This window comes from Sminthopsis crassicaudata, chromosome 3 (genome assembly GCF_048593235.1).
Source record: "Sminthopsis crassicaudata isolate SCR6 chromosome 3, ASM4859323v1, whole genome shotgun sequence".
Lineage (NCBI taxonomy): Eukaryota > Metazoa > Chordata > Mammalia > Dasyuromorphia > Dasyuridae > Sminthopsis > Sminthopsis crassicaudata.
Genome location: NC_133619.1, coordinates 439,839,681 through 439,862,149, shown reverse-complemented (window position 1 = coordinate 439,862,149; position 22,469 = coordinate 439,839,681). Strand labels below are relative to the sequence as shown.

Here is a 22,469-nt window from a genome sequence, read left to right as displayed (position 1 = left end):
TTTTTTTATCAATCTAGGTTTTTGGGTCTGTAAATTCCTTTATAGGGGACTCTGCTCTGCCACTAAAACTCATTTAACTCTGTATCCTTGCACTGAATCCAGAGGGGTTGCAGGGGAGCTCCATTTGATTTCCTGTACCCCAAACCTGCCACTAGACCTCAATTAACCCTAATTTCATTTAAGTATCCCTTATCTAGATCTCATCATCAAATAATGTCTATTTGATATTAAATTATGGCAGTAAAGAAGATGAACTGATACTTGTTTGCACTTTGAGTTCCACGTAGGTTGTCCCTCCTTTAGAATGTAAGCTCCTTGAGAATAGGGATTGTTTTACTTTTCTATTTGTATTCCCAACATTTAACACAGTGATTTACACATAGTAAGTGCTTAATGCCTTATTCATTAATTTACTCATCTTACTTTTTTTTCTTGGCTAAGGCATTTAGGGTAAGTGACTTGCCCAGGGTCACACAGCTAGATTGTCTAATATTTTAAAGATGTTATTAAAAACCTTACTTATAAATATAATTTATTAATATCTTTTTAAACCATATATGTACCTTACTTATGTAGATGTATTTTATTAATGTTTTTGTTTTTACTTTGCCTCAATTTCCCCCAATATTCTTCCCATTATACCAACCCCCAAAGCTGTACTTTATATAATGGAATTTTGGTGCATGTTCAAATCATCAAAGAAGGAGACATTTACATGGGATATAACAGGGGTTTGTGAGAAGACACACATTGGCTTACCATATGGGTGAAAACATCCTCTTTCTATTGGTTTTATAGCCAGAAGATTATGTATCTTTAAAATTATCACACTGGTAGATCTTTCTTTTATAGGATTGTTTAGGAGTAGAGAATTTGTTCACTCACTGAGTACCAGGATACAGTAATTGATGAAAGGCCTCAGGGCCCCTTCCCCTTTGTTTCTTTTTTTGATTATCCTACGCAGTTATAAAGGCAGAAATTACAGTTCCCAGATCTGGTTGCTCAAGCCACAGTGAACTTGAAGCCCAAGAAGCCCCAAAAGAAGCCCTAAGAAAATACGATTCTTGGGTGGAAGTGTAATAAGAGTTTTGGACTTGGAAACTGATGGGACTGGTGTTATATAGCAATCTTTTTCCCTTGCCAGAGACAGAGGTATATAAGGGAAGTTATGTCCAGGTGTTTTGGGGAGAAATGTTTGTATATTTTTTCTTGCTATACTTCTGAAGTAAGTATTCCTTAGAAAAAGTTAATTTGTTAAATTAAATGGAACTGAGATGCTTGATCAGTAATGGAGAATGCTGGGATGGGATGAAATTTAATGAATTTGGACTTTAGAGAGTGGGAGACCAGAAGGATCATGGTGACAATTTCAAAAATATTTTTTAAAAGAAAAAGGATAATAGGAACAAATTAACTGCTTTTCAATACATAAGAACCCTGACTACATATAAATATAGATATGGGTATCTATCTAATCTATCTATCTATCTATCTATCTATCTATCTATCTATCTATCTAAGACTTTATTTATAAATATATTTTATTGATATCTTTATCATATACATACCTTACCTTGATAAATGTATTTTTATTAATATCTTTTTACTATACTGAGCTGTTATAATAAGCAAATTAAAAAAAGAAAGAGAAAAAATTATTCTGTCCAATAGTATTTATCCTAAGGAAGGAATGGACATGCCAAAAGACAGTGGCAAAATCTCTATGAGTGTCTACCTCCCTGTTTCATGCTTTGTTTGTTGAACAAATATGTGTTTCCATATATGAAGGAGGTTTATGAGTTCTTACCATATGCACAAAAGTTTTTTTTTTATTCTACCAAGTCAACTGTTGAGTTGCAAATAACAAAAACAAAAACAATGGGATTTTGTATTCACCACACATTTCAGATATTTATGTGACCATAGACATGTGATCTGTCTAGAGAATACTTTTTCATGAGTTTAATCCAGAATTGAATAGGAGGAAAAAAAGAGGAACAGGCTGGATTTGGAGACTGAAAAGGTCACTAAAAACAATCATTTCATCCTATATTGTGAGGCAAGATTGTAGCATTGGAGAAAGTTCTGGATTAGACTTCAAAAAACATCATAGGTTCAAATCTCAGTATGTTTAACTCCTTTGTTACTAATTATAGCTCAGAAGAGTTGGGATTAGAGGACTTCAAAGGTCCTTTGCAGTTTAAATTGATCATCTATAAATATTTGTGAATATTAAAATGTTGGAATCTCTAAAATAATACAATTTTGAATGACCCAAAGGACAATAGAAAAATATATAGAGAATCAACAGAGGCCTATGGAATGTTGTTGCGAGGAAATGTATGATTGGATCTGATTCTGTAGTGAGAATAAAGCATTATTGATCTATGTATCTTAGTGATATCTTCAAAATATAAGACCTTGAGGAGCAGTTCTCAAACTTTTCCATTCCCTTATGCCCTTGGTTCTCAGTAAATCTTCCCATATGCCCTATGAAAGAAAATAAATTCTAGAATCTATAGTATATATGCACAAAAGAAATAGAGTTTAAATTTCATTATGAAAACTTTACTTAAATACATAACAATTTTAGGATAATAAAGTCATTTAATTTTCAGCAGAATACAATAAATTTAAAAAGATGTTTGATTCTATTTCTTATCAATCAAGTTTTATTCTCATTCTTTTCTGAAATACCTGTATATTGATTTATTTCTTCATATTTAATGGAGAACAAGATTGAGAATTCTGATTGACAGAGATAAGTTGTTACAAAGGTAAATAAAGCCTTTTGAACATGTTTACAAGGAATGGGATATGCTTCTCCAGAGGTACCTCCAAAATTTTGTTATTTCATTGAAAAGGAATTCAAATTTTCTGGCTATTAGGGAAATTAATTATCTCATCTTTTACTGGATCATTGTTGCCTTTAAAAAAATCTAGGCCAGTATAATAAGAGTTTCATATTTAAATCTCATTATTTTGTCTTTAGTCAGAAGGAATTATTTCTTCAACTATCCTTCAAAGTTTTAAGGCACATTCAGATTCATTCTTTTTTCCAACAATTTTTTTTAGCAGTTCAAAGCCTGGTTGTCTTGATAAATTCCATGCCAGCTGTTTTTCAGAGCTATAATCCTCCTCTCTACTCTCCCTTTTATTCCATTTAAAAATTACAATAAATAATGTCTCCCTACCTACTGTCATGCTGTCCAGAAGGAAATAAACCTGTAGCAAACTTCTAAAAGATTATTGACCATGGTGCTAAAAAAACAAAAACAAAAAACCAACTTAAGTGATATGCATTTAAAAAAAGACTAAAGAAAGAAATTGGTAAAAAAGAATATGGAAAAAAGAGTAAGGAAATAATAAATCCTAAGAAATTTGTGAAATAGAATTGTTGGTGCTTAGACACAAGTCATGAGTGAGAGTATTGCTTCTATGTTTACTTTTGGTACCAAATCTAACAAGTCTAATGTCTCTTCTACAGGAAAATCCTTCAAATACTTCACAGTGCATCTCCCATTTGCAACGAGTAATGATAATTCCCTGAGAATAAAAACATTCATATTTTCTTATCCAATTTATTTATTCCCCTTTTAAAAATTTGTCCTAATAGTTCACAATGGAAAAGTAGTAGCTTCAGTGGAAAGAATGTTGAGTTAAAATTTGACCTCTAATATTTGGGTTAATCTTGGACAAATCACTATCCTGTCTGAGCCTCAGATTCCTTTCTGTAAAGTGAAGGTGTTGGACTAGATTATTTCTGAGATTCTTTCCACAACTACATTTATAATCTTCTGCCTACAAATGTATCAGAAGATGTCATAACCTTCCTTATCAAGCCCAATATATTTTACTAGTCTTTTGTTCTATGGGTACATCTTCAGATAAAGGTTCATAATGCCCCACAGATGATGGTATAGATATACATTAATGTTGATTGAATTATTTGTCCCTAAATTCATCAAGTATTAACTGATTATTAATCTCACAAATACTTCTCTGCCACTCTTTCATTTTCGACAGCTTCATAAAGTCTCCTTTCAATTTATTATATATGCATTTTGCTACTTTCTATCTTCGATTGACTAGATTTTGCATATTATGTCTTTAGACAAGTGAAACACAACAAATATTATTAATTTTTATTTTTTAAACTCCCCAATTCCAGAATATATATTGGGATCAACTGAGACTTATCTACATCTCTTATATTTCATGTATATATTTCATGAATAATGATATTAAATGTTCAGATAGATTTTTTGAGACTCATTTGTATCATTATGTTACCATTTCTTTCCCTCAAAAATTTATTGCTGAATGATCAAACTTCTGGTGGGGAATCGCCTGATTTAGTTGAATAGACTGGTCCTCAAATAATGTTACTTGGAACTATTGTACTTGGAACCAGGTAAACTAGGTAGAACTGTGTGCCAATTCAGAGTAAAATAGATCTAAATAAAGACCTGAAGACTTTTGTCTTGGAAAAACTCTAGTTTTGTAGTTGGTGACTATAGTTTTTGACATTTATATTTAGTGACTATTTCGGGGGCATTTATAAAATTTTTTTGTTTATTTTCAATTTATTTTCTCAGATATGACCCATGTTATTGAACTTATTTGATAACTTTTAAAAATGTGAGGTGTTAAAGCTTTTTGGATGTTTAAAATATACAGATAGTTTGTACTGTGTAGGTAAAAAAATCCAGAAAGTAATGGATTTTTTCAATTTTCCTTTGAACATAAAGCATTGGACTATGGATATAATTCTCTCCACTCTGTTTAACAGCACGTTGCCATTCTGTTTTGCAACCAAAGAAAGTCTTGCAATCTTCATACCAATCAAAGAAATGGCATAGTGAGAACATTGGCACCAAATATGAAAGATCTTACATTCAGTACAGGAAGTATATAAAATCAATTGGACAGAGACTTGAGGAAGTTGGTGAACTTGTCAAAGAATGACATCAAAGCAATGGCAGCAGGATATGTAAGATTAGAAAATCAGGTAGAGGAAGTGCAGAAGAAGTGATGTACAGGTGATACAGAAGAAAATATGAAAGCACAGGGTGTTATTTATCTGTAACAGATGGGAAAAATGAACAGGGAATCAACAGCAAACTGATAAATACTGAACAGCAAGAGAGCAAACTATCACAGCTGAGGCACATAAACTGCTGAGAAACTCTCAAATGGTTTTATCATTAAAGTCAGAGTTGGCAAATGGTTAACAAATAAACAGCATATGGCTCCTCGGTCCTATGTCTCTGGGAACATATTCTTCTGAGGAGAAGTCACATCATGGTGAAAGTCCTTGGTTTGTATTTGGAGTACACATTTTGAAATGTTCATTTACTAATTTTACAATTCTGGTTATTCTTTAGCTTATGTATAATATGCCCCTACATACACATTAGGTTACCAAAAAAAAAAAAAAAAAGACAGCTGGCATATAAAAGCATCAACTATGAGGAATGTGAAACTTACATATTATTGCTACCCAGACTCCATAAGGGTATCTATTATGTCAACATTTTTAGGTTGAAATTTATTTAGAAAATTTTTGACCAGTTTGACCAATCTGTTCAAATCTCAATTTTGCTATAATAGTAACATGACTCCTACAACTTTTCATCTTATATAGGTCTTAAAACCTATTTGAGATTTAATCAATTTGTAGGACATTCAAGGATTTTGAAGTATTGAAAAGGGTAGTAAGTTACCAGGTTAAAAAAATGGTTTAGGAAAAACTTTTAAGTTCAAACTGTGGTATAAGAGAGAAAAATTGATAGAAATAAGCTAATATTTGAACAAAAGCAAAAATGAAACCTAGATTACCCTGAGAAAATCAACTAAAAAGTTTTCAAAGCAGAGAAGGTGTTTAAAGATACCTAAATCCATAATTTAAAAAATTCATTTATTTATTTATTTTTTTCCTGTGATCTTTTGGATGTTGATATTTCTTCTACTGAAAAAAATCATGACATCTTTTCATTCCTATCTTCTGGAATTCTTGTATATGCTTTCTTAAAATCTTTTTTCCCTCTCTTAGGTACCAGTAGAATACATAGGTTCCCCATCTTTTATTACAGTGCAACATCAGTTTAACAAAAGCCTCATCTGGGAAGGAAAAGCAAAAAAAAAATGTAAGCAGGAAAGAGATGGAAAATGGGGAGGGGTCAGGTTGAGTGACATTCAAGTCACAAAAACTTCCAATGAGACATAATCAGTGACTATCCAGCCTGTGTAGAAGGAAAGAGAAAATGGGATTCTTTTGGGTGGAGTTCTAAAGCCTGAAAAACAAAGGGTGAGGGCATCAGACTCTGGTCTCACAGCCAGGTGGGGCAGTAATAGAACCAGTCAGGTATCCTGGGTATAAAATGAAGAAGAGCACCTACCACCTACCTGCTCATAAGAGATTGTTTGCATTGAGATAGGGAATGAAAAAACATAAAGATAAAAAATTTCATATTTATTTTCTATATATTTAATAATAATGAAATAGAGGAAAACATATGCATAGTTTATATATATATATATATATATATTACATATGTTTTCTTCTCAAATAAAACATGTTAATTTCTTGAGAAAACATTCTTGTCTTTTTATCTGCAGTGCCCAGAATGTCATAGAAACCTTAATATGTGCTTTTAATTTTATTTAAATTTGACAAGTGATCTGGATTTTTGTTTATATACATTGATTTGAAACAGTTGATTTTTCTTAAATAATCCACATGATATCTGAAGATACTTCCTAGCTCAGAGGACACTATCCTAGAGAAGGCTAATCTAGATAGACTTTAAGGTATGAGAAGCCACAGCCAACCATGGCTGTGTTTGGACATTGCTCTGCTGAATGCCTCCTTTCTTCTGGATGCAGGCAAACAGAACCCCACTGTATATACAGCTGAAAAGCTAGAGATTATTATTATTTTCAACATTAACAACCCACAGTAACAAATCCAGCAATACATGAGAGCTTTGGAGAGTGTAGAAATCCTTATTTCTTTTTTCTTCAATTAGTACTTTGTCTAGTTCCTTTTGGACTTAGTTCAGGGAGCTCAGTGTTATCCGACATTCTCAGGTCCTGGATCCAATTTCTTTAGAAAAAAAAAGAGTAAATTAGTATATAGTAAGCTTTCAGAGAGCCTCTTCATTTTAATCTCTGAGGTTTTAGCTACCTTTGGGCATCATCCACATAAAGGCTATTTGCCCAATAACTGCCAAAAAGTTTTGTAGTTCAGGACTCCTCAATTTTCCCATTCCAAAAGTCTTGCATTTTCCCATACTGATCTACGTAGAGAGAAAAGGCACTGAAACAAAGCTAAACTCTCCAAGTAAATTCATAGTCTTTATCTGTCCATTATGCAATTCGCTAAATGGGATTGCCAAAGAATAAAGGAAAAGGAGAGCTAAGGAGAGGGGAGTAAAAAGGGAAATTTAAGAAGAGGCTTTAGCTATGCCATGGTAGGAGTGTGGATCCAACTTCATCCTCAACTGAGCAGTGAAGGGCAATAGTTTCTATAATAGTAAATTTGTTAAACTCTTCTAAGTTTAGAGACTTAGAACTAAGATTCAATTGTGTTAGAATGAATATAATCACAATGAATCTTGTACTTTGCCAAAAATTTGTAATATATCATGTGATAGTTCTCAAAACCTCAGGTTTCTGGATTCTTTTATGCTCTTAAAAATGATTTAGGATCCCAAATAACTTTTGTTTTTCTGGATTTTTATACCGATATTTATCTTTCTAGAAATGAAAACTTATATTTAAATATTTATAAATTAAGTTTAAAACAGTAAAAATTAGCCTATTACATTTTTTCTTTTCCCTGAGGCAATTGGAGTTAAGTGACTTGCCCAGGGTCACACAACTAGGAAGTGTTAAGTGTCTGGAGTCACATTTGAATTCAGGTTCTCTTGACTTCAGGTCTATGCTCTATCCAATGTGCCATCTAGCTGCCTCTAGCCTATTACATGTTAACAAATTATGTATTTTTATGAAAAAAATCTATTTTCCAAAATGAAAAGTAATTAGTGGGAAGAGAAGCCTTGTTTTACACATTTTTGTAAATCCCTTTAATGTCTGGTTTAGTAGAAGACAACTAGATTCTCATGTTGCTGCATTCAATCTGTTTCAATATGTTGTTTTTGTTGAAGTGTATGAAGAAAATCTGTTCCTACAGAGATTTGTAGTTGGAAAACAGAGAAACATTTTGATAGACAAATAAAGTTTCAGTATTATTATGATGAGCTGCTAGATTGTGCCATGGTGCATAGAGTGCTGGACCTGAACAGCCAGAAAGAATCATCCTCCTGAGTTCCAATCCCTCCTCAGACACTTAACTGTGTGATCCTGAGTAAGTCAGTTTACCTTGTTTGCTTCAGTTTTCTCATTATTAAAATAAACCAGAGGAAAAATTGGCAAACCATTCCAGCTTCTTGGTACAAATAAATTTGTATACAACTATAAATTTATTATCCTGTGAACTATTTGTTCATTAGGGAATGATTCAATGAATACAACATATTTGTATTAATTCCCTAATTCTTGGACATCAAATCCTTATCAGAGTCATTTGATTTTTTAGAAAGACTTTTCTTCTTAATCAGAAATTTTTCTTGTTATTCTAGGTGCATTTATTTTGTCTAGGAGCTTTCAATTTTACATAATCAAAATCATCTTTCTTTTTTGATCACCTAATTTGTTATAGTCTTTTCTGCACCTAATTTGGTAATGAATTCAATTTTTTGCTACAGTTGTAAAGATAACTCAATTCATTCTTTACCACTTTAAAAATGACATTCTTTTATATTTAATATTTTAATATTTAAGTCAAGTATCTGTTTAGAATTTAATGTTTTCTGGCATAAGATGTTGGTCCAAAAGTATTTTTTTTATCACATTATTTTCCTGTTTTCTTAACAATCTTTTAAATGGGCAATTCTCACCCAGATATGCTCTCACTTTTTTTTTTTTGAAAACTAGGTTGAGTTCTAAATTTCTGATTCTTGCTTATCTTTTCTGCTCCAATGATAGTTTTTAAATAAAAAAATTGGTACTAAAGAAGCATGATGGCTATCATTTTATAATATAATTTTTATAATATAATTTGATGTCCTTTTTTATTTCTACTACCCTTTAATATTTCCTTTTAGATTTAAACATTTTCCCCTCCAAATGAATTTTGTTATTTTGTAGATCTACAAAATAATCTATTGGTAGTTACGGCACTAAATCTTGAATTTAATTTTGGTAGTATTAATTTGGCATAGACCAACCATGACCAATGAATATTCTTCTGATCATTCAGTTCATCTTTTATTTCTTTAAAAAAAGTGTTTTATAATTTTTATGCCCTGAATGTATCTTAGTAGGTTGACTCTCAGATATTTTATTTAATTTGTAGGATTTTTTCCCCCCTCTGTAAAACTTAGCAAACAAATATTCTAAACTGGTGATGCCTTGGCTACCACATCTCTCAGATTGCCAAGTAAGTCAAGTATTTCCTCTGTAAGATACTTTTTAGATTCTTGTGATTCCCTGTTGTAGTAATTTAATTAATGGTTACACTTTCATATCAAGTTATTATGATCTGCACCAATTTTGGTTGTTTCTAGGGCTCCACATTGAACTCTCTTCTCTTTTCCTTCCTTATTTCACTTAGTGATCATCAGCTACCATTAATTTCATTATCATTTCTAAGCTGATGATTTTTTAAAAAATACATGAAACCGAATATTTATTTTGTGAAGTTTGCTTTTTTAAAAGTATTTGATAAATTTAAGATTTAGTTTCAAAGCAGTTCTGGCCTTCATTCTGTTCTCTTTTTGTTGAGATTTTTTTTAATTAAATTTTTTTTCCTGCAATTATTTTTTATTTATTTAATATTTTCATTTCCCCAGTTACATATAAAACAATTTTTACATTTTTTAAAAAAACTTTGAGTTCCAGATTCACTCCCTTCCTCCCCAGCTCTATTAAGAAAACACATGTGAAGTTATGCAAAGCATTTCCATAAAAGTCATGTTGAGAAAGAAAACAGATCTCCTAACAAGGCAACCAATTCTTTCTTTGAGTATGGGTAGCATTTTTCATCACAGGTCCTTCAGATTAGTCATGAAACATTGTATTACCGAGAATAGCAAAGTCATTCTTAGTTGATCATCTCACAACATTGCTATTACTTTGGGTTTTTTTTTTTCTTCAGGGTACATTGTTTTCTTTCTTTCTTTTTTTTATTAAAGCTTTTTATTTTTAAAACATATGCATGGACAATTTTTCAACATTAGTCCTTGCAAAACCTTGTGTTCCAATTCCCCCTTCTCTCCCACATCCTCCTCTAGATGGCAAGTAGTTCAATATATGTTAAACATGGTAGAAATATATGTTAAATCCAATATATGCATACATATTTATACAATTATCATGCCATACAAGAAAAAAGAGAAACAAAATAAAATGCAAGTAAACAACAACAAAAAGAGTGAAAAAGCTATATTGTGAACCACACTCAGTACACGCAGTCCTCTCTCTGAATGTAGATGGCTACATTTCATTTTGCTTGAATTCATGGAGGACTTTCCAGGATTTTCTGAGAACACTCTCCTCATCATTTCTCATGGAACAATAATCACATACTACAATTTATTCAGTCATTCCCCAGTTGATGGGCATCTGCTCAGTTTCTAATTCTTTTCCCTGAGAAAAGAGCATAGGGGCTGATGATTCTTAAGTTTATTTATCCAACTCAAACTTCTCTGCACGCTTACAGCCTTCCATCTCCAGCTGTCTATCACACACCTCAAACTGACGATTTAGTAAACATCTTAAACTCAAGATGTCCAAAACAGAAGTCATTATCTTTCCAACTAGACCTTCCTCCCTTCCAAACTTCCTTATTACTAGTGAGGATACTACCATCTTTCCAGTCCCTCAGGCTCAAAACCCAGATGTCAACTCCTTACTACCTTTCACACCCACCACTCTCATCCAATATGTTGTCAAGGCCTATCAATTTTATCTTTGCAACATCTTTCAATTACACAGCCTTCTTTCTTCTGATATTGCCATCAGGTTGTCATCTCTTCACACTTAGACTATTGCAAAAGCCAGCTACTGGGTTGAATTTTCTCAAGTCTCTTCTCATTCCAGTCTATCAAAGTGATTTTCCTAAAGTGCTGGTCATACCAAATCAGCCTCCTACTTGATAATCAGGAGATTATCTATTATAGATATAGGTTGTCTATCATAATAATCTGGTTCTTTCCTGTATATCCAGTCTTCTTATAGTTTATTTCTTGCCATACACCCTTTGTTTCAGTAATACTGTCCTCCTGGCTGTTCTGCAAATAAGACTCTATGTCTTGACTGCAGACATTTTCTCTGGCGATCTCCCATATCTGGAATATACTCCCTCCTCTTATATACTTTCTGGTTTCCTTCAAGTCCTAAATGAAATTTCACTTTCTATGAAAGGCTTTCCCTATCCCCTTTTATTCTAGTGCCTTCACTATATTGGTTATTTATTTATTTTATATATAGCCAGTTACTCAAATAAATTCTTTTAGTACACTAAAACTTAGGTCTTTAGATTCTCAAATAAATTCTTTTAGTACACTAAAACTTAGGTCTTTAGATTCTAAACTCTTGAGCACATATAGATTCTCTCTTATCATTTTCCTATTTATAATAGTTTTAAATTACCCTTTCAAATTGCATTTTTTGTTCTATATTTTTTTTAGTCTGCCTATTAATTGGTTCCTGAACATAATGAATTTGATTCACTTTGGAAGGATCTAACATTGATATAGAGCTGATTATGTGCCAGATGCTGTGCTTAATGCTTTATAATTTATTATTGCATTTGATCCTCATAATAACTTTGGAGGCAGGTGCTATTATTTTATCCCTTTTACATGCGTGGAAACTGAGGCAAACAGACTTCCAGGGGTCACACAATTAGCACGTGTCTGAGACCAATTTGAATTTGGATCTTCCTGACTCCAGGTCTGGTATTCTATCTAGGGTACAACCTAGCTGCCCCAAATTGCAACATATTGCTCACCAGTAGACGGGAAAGGATCTTAATCGACTCAACAGGGTGGATATCTGTACATTAAGTCTCAAAATTAGAATAGTTGGTAACAACTTCTTCAGTGATATATTATAATCCTACTTACCCTCAAAATGGTGGTAAAGAATGTTCATTCCTTTTTCCTACAAAAGAAAAGTTTATACTTTGGATTTGAAGGGATAAGCCTTCCAGAACGTTTAAAAATTAATTTATTATTTTAATTTAACTATTGATGTTTTAAGAGAGAGGAGTACAAATATGGGCAATGTGTTCTTATAGCTCTGAACATCTCTCTCGCACCCAAGCATTTTGTAGTTGCATTTTTTTAAAACTAGAAAACAGATGAAATTGCAGTCAGGATTGAACAAGGGCTCTCAGTTTTGGTAAGAGTGAAGTTAATAGATTGTTTTACCAAACAACAATAATCACTTAAGGTAGATATATCTCTGGAGAATGAGTTTTCTAAAATTATTCAATGTCTTTTGAGTGATCCTTTTTCAAGACTCTCCTTGCCAGCTTCTTAAAGGGGAGCTCAAAAGATATTTTTATTAACTGAACTTATAAAAGATTTCTTCCTTTTTTAGTCTGATCATCACGTTAACTTGATTATGGTTTAGAGAAAGAGGGTATTGATCCAAGATGGATGAGCAAGAATCCTTTATCCTTTGTGCAATCACCATTATAATTATTTTAGGAAAGAAGCATTCCTGAGTTGATCTAGGCCCCAGCTTCTTAAACTGTGGTTTGTGACTCCATATGTGCTGTTTCATAATTGAATGCGGGAATCATGATAATTATATTATCAGCAAATGTTTTATTTATATACCTATTTTATATACTATATACCCCAGATCACATAAAAATTTCTCAGGTGAAAAGGAGTAATGAGTAGAAAAAGTTCAAGAACTCCTGTCCTAAGGCTTTTTTCCCACAATTGATAGCTAATGAAAGACTAATAAAGTTTCTATTTCAGGCTTTAGACTTGCAGCAGCAGCTAGCATTTCTTTTTAGCTCTTTAAGACTTACAAAGTGTTTATAAATATTATCTCATTTGATCTTTATAGCAATTCTAGGAATTAGGTCTATAATTATCCTTATTTTATAGATAGGGAAACTGAGTCCTAGGGAGGTTAAAATACTTCAAGGTCACACAGCTATTAAGTATTTCAAGCAAGATGTAAATTTGGGCCTTCCTAATTCCAAGTTCCTTTGCACAGTGCTTTCTTAATATTTCTAAAAGAGATAGGTAGGGTAGCAGATTTTAGGCTTTTTTTTTTTTTTACACATTCAATAAAGCAATAGGTTAGCATTCAAGGTTGAAATATACAATGTGCAAACATATTTATGACTTGACAAGTTTGCTGATCTGAATCAATTACTGCCAACTTGTATAATTGTGACTCCTAGCTGGTGGAATAGAGCAGGAGAAGAGGGAATCTTTGTTCATAATATTTATCATTGTTCAGTTATTTTCAGTTGTGTCTGACTTTTCAAGACCCCACTGGCAAAGATATTAGAGTGCTTTGTCATTTTCTATTCCAACTCATTTTATAGATGAGGAAACTGAGGCAAACAGGTTTAAGTGACTTGCCCAAGGCCAAATCTGAGTTTAGGAAGATGAGTCTATGCGATCATCAAGCTGCCCCTTCATCATATTTACAGAAAAGTCATAATGTACAAATTGTAATCTCCATTTGAGGTCTTAGTTTTCCAGCCAAATGTTCCACAGGAGATAGTGCTACCTTATTCCTTTTCTTTTCAGACTCCTTTAACAGTGATTTAGCTCATGACTATTTGGTAATTATGATGTTCAAAATGTTTACACTTATTACCATTTATCTTACTAAGATACCTGCTGAGTAGAAAAAGTCCTTTTAAATGGAGTTTTTGAAGGACATAGTATTTCTACAGGATATATAGGAAAGTCTGCTCAGCTCCTATGGGCTCTTTAGCCTTACAAAAGGTGGATTATGAAAGTGTTCCAAAATACTAATGGTAAAAATTGAGTTGTACTCATCCTATCATTTTAAAAAATTTAATGAATTCTAAGCCTTCATGTAAATTAGCACAGTGCAATAGTACCCAGCTGTGGGAAAAAAATTAAGACCAGTCTAAAAGTAAGGACACTATTAATGATCAAAAACAACCTAAGTTTTTGATATAATGTTAAAATAGTGAACCTGCATAGCCTCAAGATTCATTGTTATTAAGTGGAGGGAAAGGACAAAGAAAATGGTATACTGTACCAGCTGATTTTCACTTGACTGTGAGGCAGCTCTAAACTTTCAAAGGAGATCTTTAAGAAAGCAAAATCCTTGATAAACCTGTAATTGAATTTACCACATATTCATGACATCTATGGATATTCAAAACCTACTTAATTATAATGTGAATTCACCTAATTATCAAAGCCATTGAGAACAATGAAGTTAGAAGACTGATTACTTAATGATGTGTTCTAAGCCATTAATATTTTGACATATTTTCAATATTTCGCTGTGCTTTGTGGTTTTAAAGTTCTTTAAAAATTCTTAACTCTTCATAACACCCTGATCAAGTGATCAGTGTTATTATCAAGATATTATAGATGAGCATTCTTGAGTCTTTAGTAAGAGAGTTAAGGACTCATGGTGATTTAGAGAAAAAGTCAAGAATAGCACTCAATATTCCCAAAGTCCCCATTTTGTTTGTGTGTGCTTTGCTTTGTATGTCAGCAACCTAATTTTTGCTATCTAATTAACATCTATGAAGAGCTAAACACTTCAAAAAAATCTAGCTTCCTTCTCCAGCCTGATTATAAATATGGTCCAGCCAAACCAGGCATCCTGCTGTTCATCACATTTGACATTGCCTTTAATATCTCAGTGCCTTGGCATTTGTTATCCTGGATGCTTGTAATACATCTCTTATTTTCTTTAAGACTTAATGTTTCATTTTCTATAGCTCTTTCCTTCTTCTCTTGTTTAATCTCTCCTCTATTCCCTTACCTCCATCCAGCTAGTTCATTCCCTTCCAAAAGTACCTTCTATTTATTTTGTTGTTCAGTTGTTGCAATCATGTCTCCCACTTTTCATGATCTCACTTGGAATTTTCTTGGCAAGAATACTAGAGTGGTTTGTTATTTCCTTCTGCAGCTCATTTTAAAATTGAAGAAACTGAGGCAAATAGGGTTAAGTAACTAGCCTTGGGTTTCACAGCTAATAAGTAGTATCTGAGGCTACACATGAACTCAGGTGTTTTTGACTCCATGTTCAGAACTCTATCCATATTGTCACCTGGCTGCCCAGTATATTTATTTTACATTTATTCTATTTTGAAATAAATTCAACATTTTCAGAAATTTGAATCACTTTAAATTACCACTTTTCTCTCAAAACAACCCCTAAATTGAAAGCTATTTCAAATTTTCTCAGAGTACATTGCCTACATCTTTCATCCCTATTACACTCTCCTTTGTATTGCCCTTTAACTCATGGCATAGAACTTGACTCTGGGTTTTTAGTGATCCCTTTGGGGGTTTTCCCACAAATCAGTTTTGATTTGTGACCATACTTAGGGGTATTCCGGCAATCACAAAATTTGGTTTAAGTCTATATTCAATAGAAAAGTTTTGTCAAAGGGCTCTCAGACTAGATGTACACTGGAGTTAGCTTGAATTGGCTCTTGTTACATCTAATATTTGCTTGATTTATTGATTATTTAGACTTAAAAATGATGGAGAAAATATTAACATTGGAGATTAAAATTAAAAGCATCATTTATACAATTTTCTTTCTTTTGAAGATCCATTTGTTAAACATAATACCTCTACTTATAGATTCTATACAAGCACTAAAAAGATATGCTTGGTATTATATAATCTTTTTTCATTCTAAGAAAAATGTAAAAAAAACTGTAAAAAACAAAAAAATTTCAGTTTTTATCTTCATAACCCCCAGTGCTTAGCACAGTGCTTGGCACATTGGAGGAACTTAATAGATGCTTGCCTACTGGAATAATGAGTGAATGAAATAATAATCATAACAGTAATACCAATAAAGGGTGAAATAATAGGAAGTGAATGAAATAATCAACATAATTTCCATTTCCTCTGATTAAACCTACCTTTCCCCAGGCTCCTTTACAATACTTCATATTTATAGCATCACTTTGCCTTGACTGTCACCTGGGAGAAAGGTGTATTTATATTGAAGGATGACTCCCTGCCCAGTGACCCTGCATGGTACCCATAATCTACATGGAGGGCAAACTGCAGGTCTGCTTCTCTATATTATGGTTCTTCTTGTTCTTTCAGCTTTAGATACTTCTATTGTTTCTCTTCTACTTGAAGTTCATAAACCCAAGTGAAACTCTTCTGCTTCTTTCCGCTAGTCCAGGGAATCACTCCACTGAGTGGCTCCTCCTAAAATTCCTTCATGGCTTCTCCATCGCTGGGGCCAAGAAGTTCCCTGAGAAAATGAGCATGGATGAGCGGGCTAGGCTTCCCTGTGGCTTCCATCCAGTTCTCTGGTGTCCTCTCTTTCTTAATTCTGGTTTTTCTTTTGCAGGGCTCTTTCATTTCCACTCTCTAGTTAGTATTTACTTTTGTCCTCCATCAAATCTGTCAATTTTCCTAAAATCAGCTCCATGTGAGAGATTAGATCTACAATAGCTTAGACTTTATCACTCTCCCCTGTGGGGAAACAAGCACACAAGAGAAAGCCAGTCTTCCACATTCCATATAAAAGAGATGTGATCCAAAATGAGACATTATTGGGAATGCTCACAATGTATATGCAAATATTCTTAACCTTTTTTTCCATTCCAAGGACTCTTTGTCAGTCTGATAAAGTACAGACTCCTTATGGAGTGATATTTTTAAATATATAAACTAAAACATATAGAATTGCAAAGAAAACCAAAGGTTAGGGGAAAATAAAGATGGTGTATTTTTTCCCATCCAAATCCATAAACTCTGTGAAATCTATCCATAGGCTGTGGACTAAGATTAAGAATATTTGGAGCAAAAGGAGATATCTTCAAGATCAGAACAAATTTAACCTTTCAGGCCACCATCCCAGCAAAAGTCCTTATTAACTTCATCCTGATCTATTATCATGGCCTCTTAATATGCTGGATAGCTATTCCCACATCTATTCTTTTCCCCATCCAATCTATCATTTACACCAGAATAATTTGTAGATAGATCTGGTAAGGCCATTTCTTTGCTGACTTTCAGTAGTTTCCTATTTCTCTCTGAGTAAACAAAGTCCAAGCACTTTTGTTCTTGTGTAGTATAGATCTATTCTCCCACTCGGACTTGACTTTTGGAGATCTGACAGATCTGCTGGTGAACTAAGGTAAATAAATCTGAAGACTGATTTTCAGTGGCCTTCTATGTCCTTCACAGAAAAGGAAACCTCTCTGTATGGACAAGTGATTCTAATCTATTTCACCTTTTTTATTGGATAACTGCCCCCTCTATCAATTTCCACCATCCCCCTTTTCACTTATCTTCAATCTCTTCCTGTTTACTAGAGATTATTCTACAGTCTACAAATATGTCCATGTCTTCAACCTTTCTAACCCCACTCCATACTTATTGTTTTTATCCGTGCTAGCTATTATTTTCTCTTCTCTATTTTTTGGACAATTCTTGTAAAGAAGGTGATCTGTAATTGATACCTCTATTTCCTCTTCTCTCACTCTCTTCCTAATTCTTTGCAGCCTGCTTTTGACCTTATCATTCTCCTGAAACTACTCTCTCTAAAGTTACCAATGATTTCTTAATTGACAATTCTAATGATCTTTTCTTAATTCTCTTTGACCTATCTGTAGCCTTTGATCACCCTTTTCTCTTTGATACTCTCTTCTCCTGGGTCTTCATGACACATTCCTCCAGTTTGTCTGATTGCTTCTTCTTAGTCTCCATTGCTAGATCTTCATTCAGGTCATTTGAGGCTCTGTCCTGGCCTTCTTTTCTTCTCCTTTTATACTATTTATATTCTTTTTATACTATTTTATACTATTATGCAACTTGGTGATTACATCAGTTTCCATGTATTTCATAGACCCTCTGATGCAGATAATACCCAGATCTATTTGTCCATTCCTAACTTCTTCCCAACTGCTGGTTGGACATCTCTATCTGGATGAATTGTGGAATCTCATTATGTCCCAAACTGAACTTATTATCTTTTTACCTAAAACTTTCTCTTTCAAACTTTCCAGTTATTGTCAGGTATCCTTACCCCCTTAGTCAGGTTCACAACTTAGGTGTAATTCCTCATTCTCTCTCATCCCTCCACCCTCCACCATATTCAGTCAGTTGTCAAATGTATCATTTCTACTTTTGTACTCTTGCATATACCCCTTTCATTCTTCTGCCACTGCCACCATCCTTGCGTAGGTCCTCACCTTTTCATACCTAGACTATGGCAATACCCTGCTGGTTGATTTCCCTGCCTCAAATTTCTCTTCCCTCTAGTCAATCTAATCTAATCCAATAAGTGTTTATTAAATACCTGCTATATACCAGGCACCTTGCTCAGTAATAAGAATATGATTAATAAAAAAAGAAAGACAGTCCCTGCCCTCAAGGAGCTTACATTCTAAAGGGGAGACTAGACAGAGAAGGAAGCTATGGAAAATGGGGAAAGGAGAGATCAGGGTTACCCAAATCTAGCACCTCTTGTTCCCTGGAGATGAACAAGGCAGGCAGCAGATGCAGAGAGGAATGATGTGAGTCTAACTTCTGCCCTTGGTAGAGGAAGGCATTGGGAGGAGTTTGATACTCCACCTTTAAGAACTTCAGGCAGAGAAGGTGTGGATCCAGGCTTGTGTTAGTAGCCTAGTAGTGAATTTGGAAGTGAAGAGCTTTTTGTGAAGAGGCATCTATTTCCATGGAATTGAAACCAGGCAGGGCAGTGGATGAAAAGTGAATCGAATCCTCCACTTAGCTTTCAAATTGATCTCCCCAAAATGCTTGTTTGACTGTGTCCTTCCTTGCTGCATTGAATAAGCTCCAGGGGCTCCCTTTATTTCAGGTTCAGATAGAAAATCCTCTATTTGCCTTGTAAAGCCCTTTGTAACCCATCTTTTCCTTATATCTTTGCAATCTTCTTAAATCTTATTCCCTCTCTTCACTGCACCTCTCCCTCTCTCCCCTCATGTAATCTAAGAGCCAGTAACATTGATCTCCTTGCTGTTCCTTGCACAAGACACTCTATCTTCTAACAGGATATTTTCATTGGCTGTACCCCATGCCTAGAATGTTCTGCCTCTTCATCTCCAACTCCTAGTTTCCCTGGATTTCTTTAATTCTCAGCTAAAATTCTGTAAGCTAAACTTTCTGTAAAAAAAAATCTGTCCTAGTCCCTAACGCTACTGTCTTCCCTTTGAAATTGGGTCTAATTTGTCTGGTATACATGTTGTTAGTAGTGCATAGTTATTTGTAACATGCCCTCCTGGCAGTTATTATTACCAGTCTGTCCTAGGCCCAACAGAGTACCTTTGACCACTGACCTTTGCAGTGTCAACTCTACCTGGCTTGCCTCCTCTGAGGCCTTCAAAGGTCTCTGGTCACGATCTCTTGAATCTATAGTTTAATAACCAGTAGCGCACTCAAGAATAGCTGTGTGTAATCTTAAAAGTCTTTATTATACCTACTCACATAATGCCCTGACTTAATGCCCTGACTTGTTAACTCCTTAGTGAACACCTGGTCTGAAAACCCACGTGTTCACTACCAAACTCTTTACCTCTCTGGCTATCCATCAGCTTGGCTAGGCTACCCCAGGCTAGGGAGCCAGGTTAAAGAGAGTGACTTGCTGTCTGCAGTGGGCTTATAAAGGGCCTGTGAGGTCACACACACAGCCAACCAGAAAGAGAGCCGTCACCCATTAAGAAGCTATCTCAATATGGCCAGGATCCCACCCACAGGGCAGTCCTATATCCACAGAGATTACTTCTGGGCCACTCAATCTCTTGTTGCACTGTGGCCACCCATTTAAAGGACCCTTACAATTCCCTTCTCTTGTTTTGCAGGAACTGCACATCTCATCAAGCTAAATTTTTAACACAAGCTATAGTTCATTTGATCCATGAGATGACAGTGTTATGCCCAAGGAGGTACAAAGCAGCAGATCAGTAAAAAGAAGTATGACAATGAAAACTAGGCTCAACAGTGGCCAACTGTTCAACCTATTCGTTAAAGTCATACTCAAGGAGATAATAAGCCAAAGAGGTTGGATGCCAATGAGGTAGGATGTCAACACTGAGGTAGGAAGTCAACAAGGTAAAACATCACAATTCTAGTTAACAATTAAATATCAGTGAGGTAGGTTGTCACAATTCTAGTTCACTTATACACATGACACTTATCACGATTCTAGACCAATTCTAGTTCCTCATAATTCTCTATTGCACTTTTCACAATTCTAGAGCAATTCTAGCTTATTACAATTCTCTATTGCACTTTTCACAATTCTAGTTTCACAGGTGCACATAAGCAAAGTCATGTCCAGAAACATTGCCTCAATAACAATGGCAGGTGGGTGTGTTGGTTTTTCACCCACTAATTTAAAAGCATAGTCCTTCAATAGAAAGCATAAGGGAAAGCCTCTCCCCAGACCACCATATGGCAAGTAGCCACAGGAGAAGCAAGCAGGCCCATTGTCCATTTACAGTCTTTATATTGCATATCGCTCAAAACAGTCCATTTCAGCTGCTACACTGGAGCTGTGTCTGCTGTCTCTGGTGTCACGGTCAGGAGGGACATTGCTGCCATCAGTGTCTGAAGGGCTGCTGACATCTGGCTGGTCCCTCTGGGCTGTTGTCTGGTCCTTCTCATGGATTCCCAGTTCACAAATGTCTCTGGTGGGGATCAACTCTTCTGCTGTTGAATCTGCATCTAGACTGACAGGAATGTACCCAGGGCCCAACTTGCCCCTTTCCGAATGCCATCCAGGCCTTTCCACATCACAGTGGAAACAAAGTTCTTGTCAAAAAGACGAACAAAAAATCAGACAAAAGTTAGTCAGTCTGTCACTTAGCTCCACTTTCTGTGTGTACCTGAAGTATATTGCTAAAATGCAAAGAATTTAAAAATGTAAAAATGTAAAACCAAAATAATTTAAAAGTGTAAAACCGAAATAACTTAAAAATGTAAAACCAAAACAATTTAGAAGTGTAAAACTGAAATAACTTAAAAATGTAAAATCAAAATATTTTAAAAATGTAAAATCAAAATACAGGCCTCCTCTGAGGCCTTCAAAGATCTCTGGCCACGATTTCTTGAATAGTAGTTTAATAACTGGTAGCGCCCTCAAGAACAGCCACGTGTAATCTTAAAAGTCTTTATTATACCTATTCACATAATGCCCTGACTTATTAGCTCTCTAGTGAACACCTGGTCTGAATACCCACGTGTTCACTACCAAACTCCTTACTTCTCTTGGCTATCCATCAGCTTAGCTTGGCTACTTCCGGCTAGGGAGCCAGGTTAAAGAGAGCGACTTGCTGTCTGCAGTGGGCTTATAAAGGGCCGGCCTGTGAGGTCACATACACAGTCAACCAGCGAGAGAGCTGTCACCCATTATGAAGCTATCTCAATATGGCCAGGATTCCACCCACAGGGCAATCCTAAATCCACAGAGATTACTTCTGGGCCACTCAATCTCCTGTTGTGCTGTGGCCACCCATTTAAAGGACCCTTATAATTCCCTTCTCTTGTTTTGCGGGAACTTTATCCTTACAGTTATTTGCATGTTGTCTCCTCATTAGAATGTGAGCTAGTTGAGTCCAGAGTTTATTTTTTCTTTTCTTTGTATCTCTAGCATTTTGCACAGTTCTTGGAACATGGTAAGCTCTTAACTGCTGGTTTAATTTTAGGCAATTATGAAAGAGGTGGTACGATATCCTGGCTTCTGTGATATATTATTTGTCACATCATTACTTTATATGATGTGGAGTCCTTGGTGAGGTACATTCTCCCTAGTGTATGATTATATTAAATCTGCTATACATAACAATTTTTTGCTCTATATTACAATTGCCTTCTAGTCTTTTTTCCAGTTCTACATCTTATGTTTGTATGATCTCTATCCTATTAAGTCAGGTTATGCTAGATCACATTTTTTTTTTTTAACCTTGCAACTGACAGTAAGACAGAAATAAAACTTTTCTTTATTTGTATACTCAGTACTTAGCCTGGCAAATAGTGGAGACTCAATAAGTACTTATTGATCGACTGATCATTTTAGCACTAGAACTTTTCACGCTTATATGAATAGGACTTAAGAATAAAATGACATAAGTTAAAAAACAAACTTTCTCTTTCTATTACTCTTTCTGTTTCTTTCCCTTCTTTTATTCCAACTATGCGGTCTGTATCTCAGACACT

At 34.5% G+C, this 22,469-nt stretch overlaps 1 protein-coding gene and 1 long non-coding RNA gene across 4 annotated transcripts in view; one reads left to right on the top strand and one right to left on the bottom strand.

The window, feature by feature from the left end:
- The window catches only part of RAPGEF4 (Rap guanine nucleotide exchange factor 4), a 336,971-nt gene that overhangs the window by 12,275 nt on the left and 302,227 nt on the right, over nucleotides 1-22,469 (top strand). The gene's annotated exons all lie outside the window — the stretch shown is intronic.
- Nucleotides 7,038-21,566, bottom strand: LOC141559656 (uncharacterized). Its single transcript, XR_012487517.1, has 4 exons — nucleotides 21,517-21,566; nucleotides 14,335-14,412; nucleotides 12,195-12,231; nucleotides 7,038-7,108 (listed from the first exon to the last, which is right to left on the bottom strand). It is a non-coding gene; the product is annotated as an uncharacterized LOC141559656 (long non-coding RNA).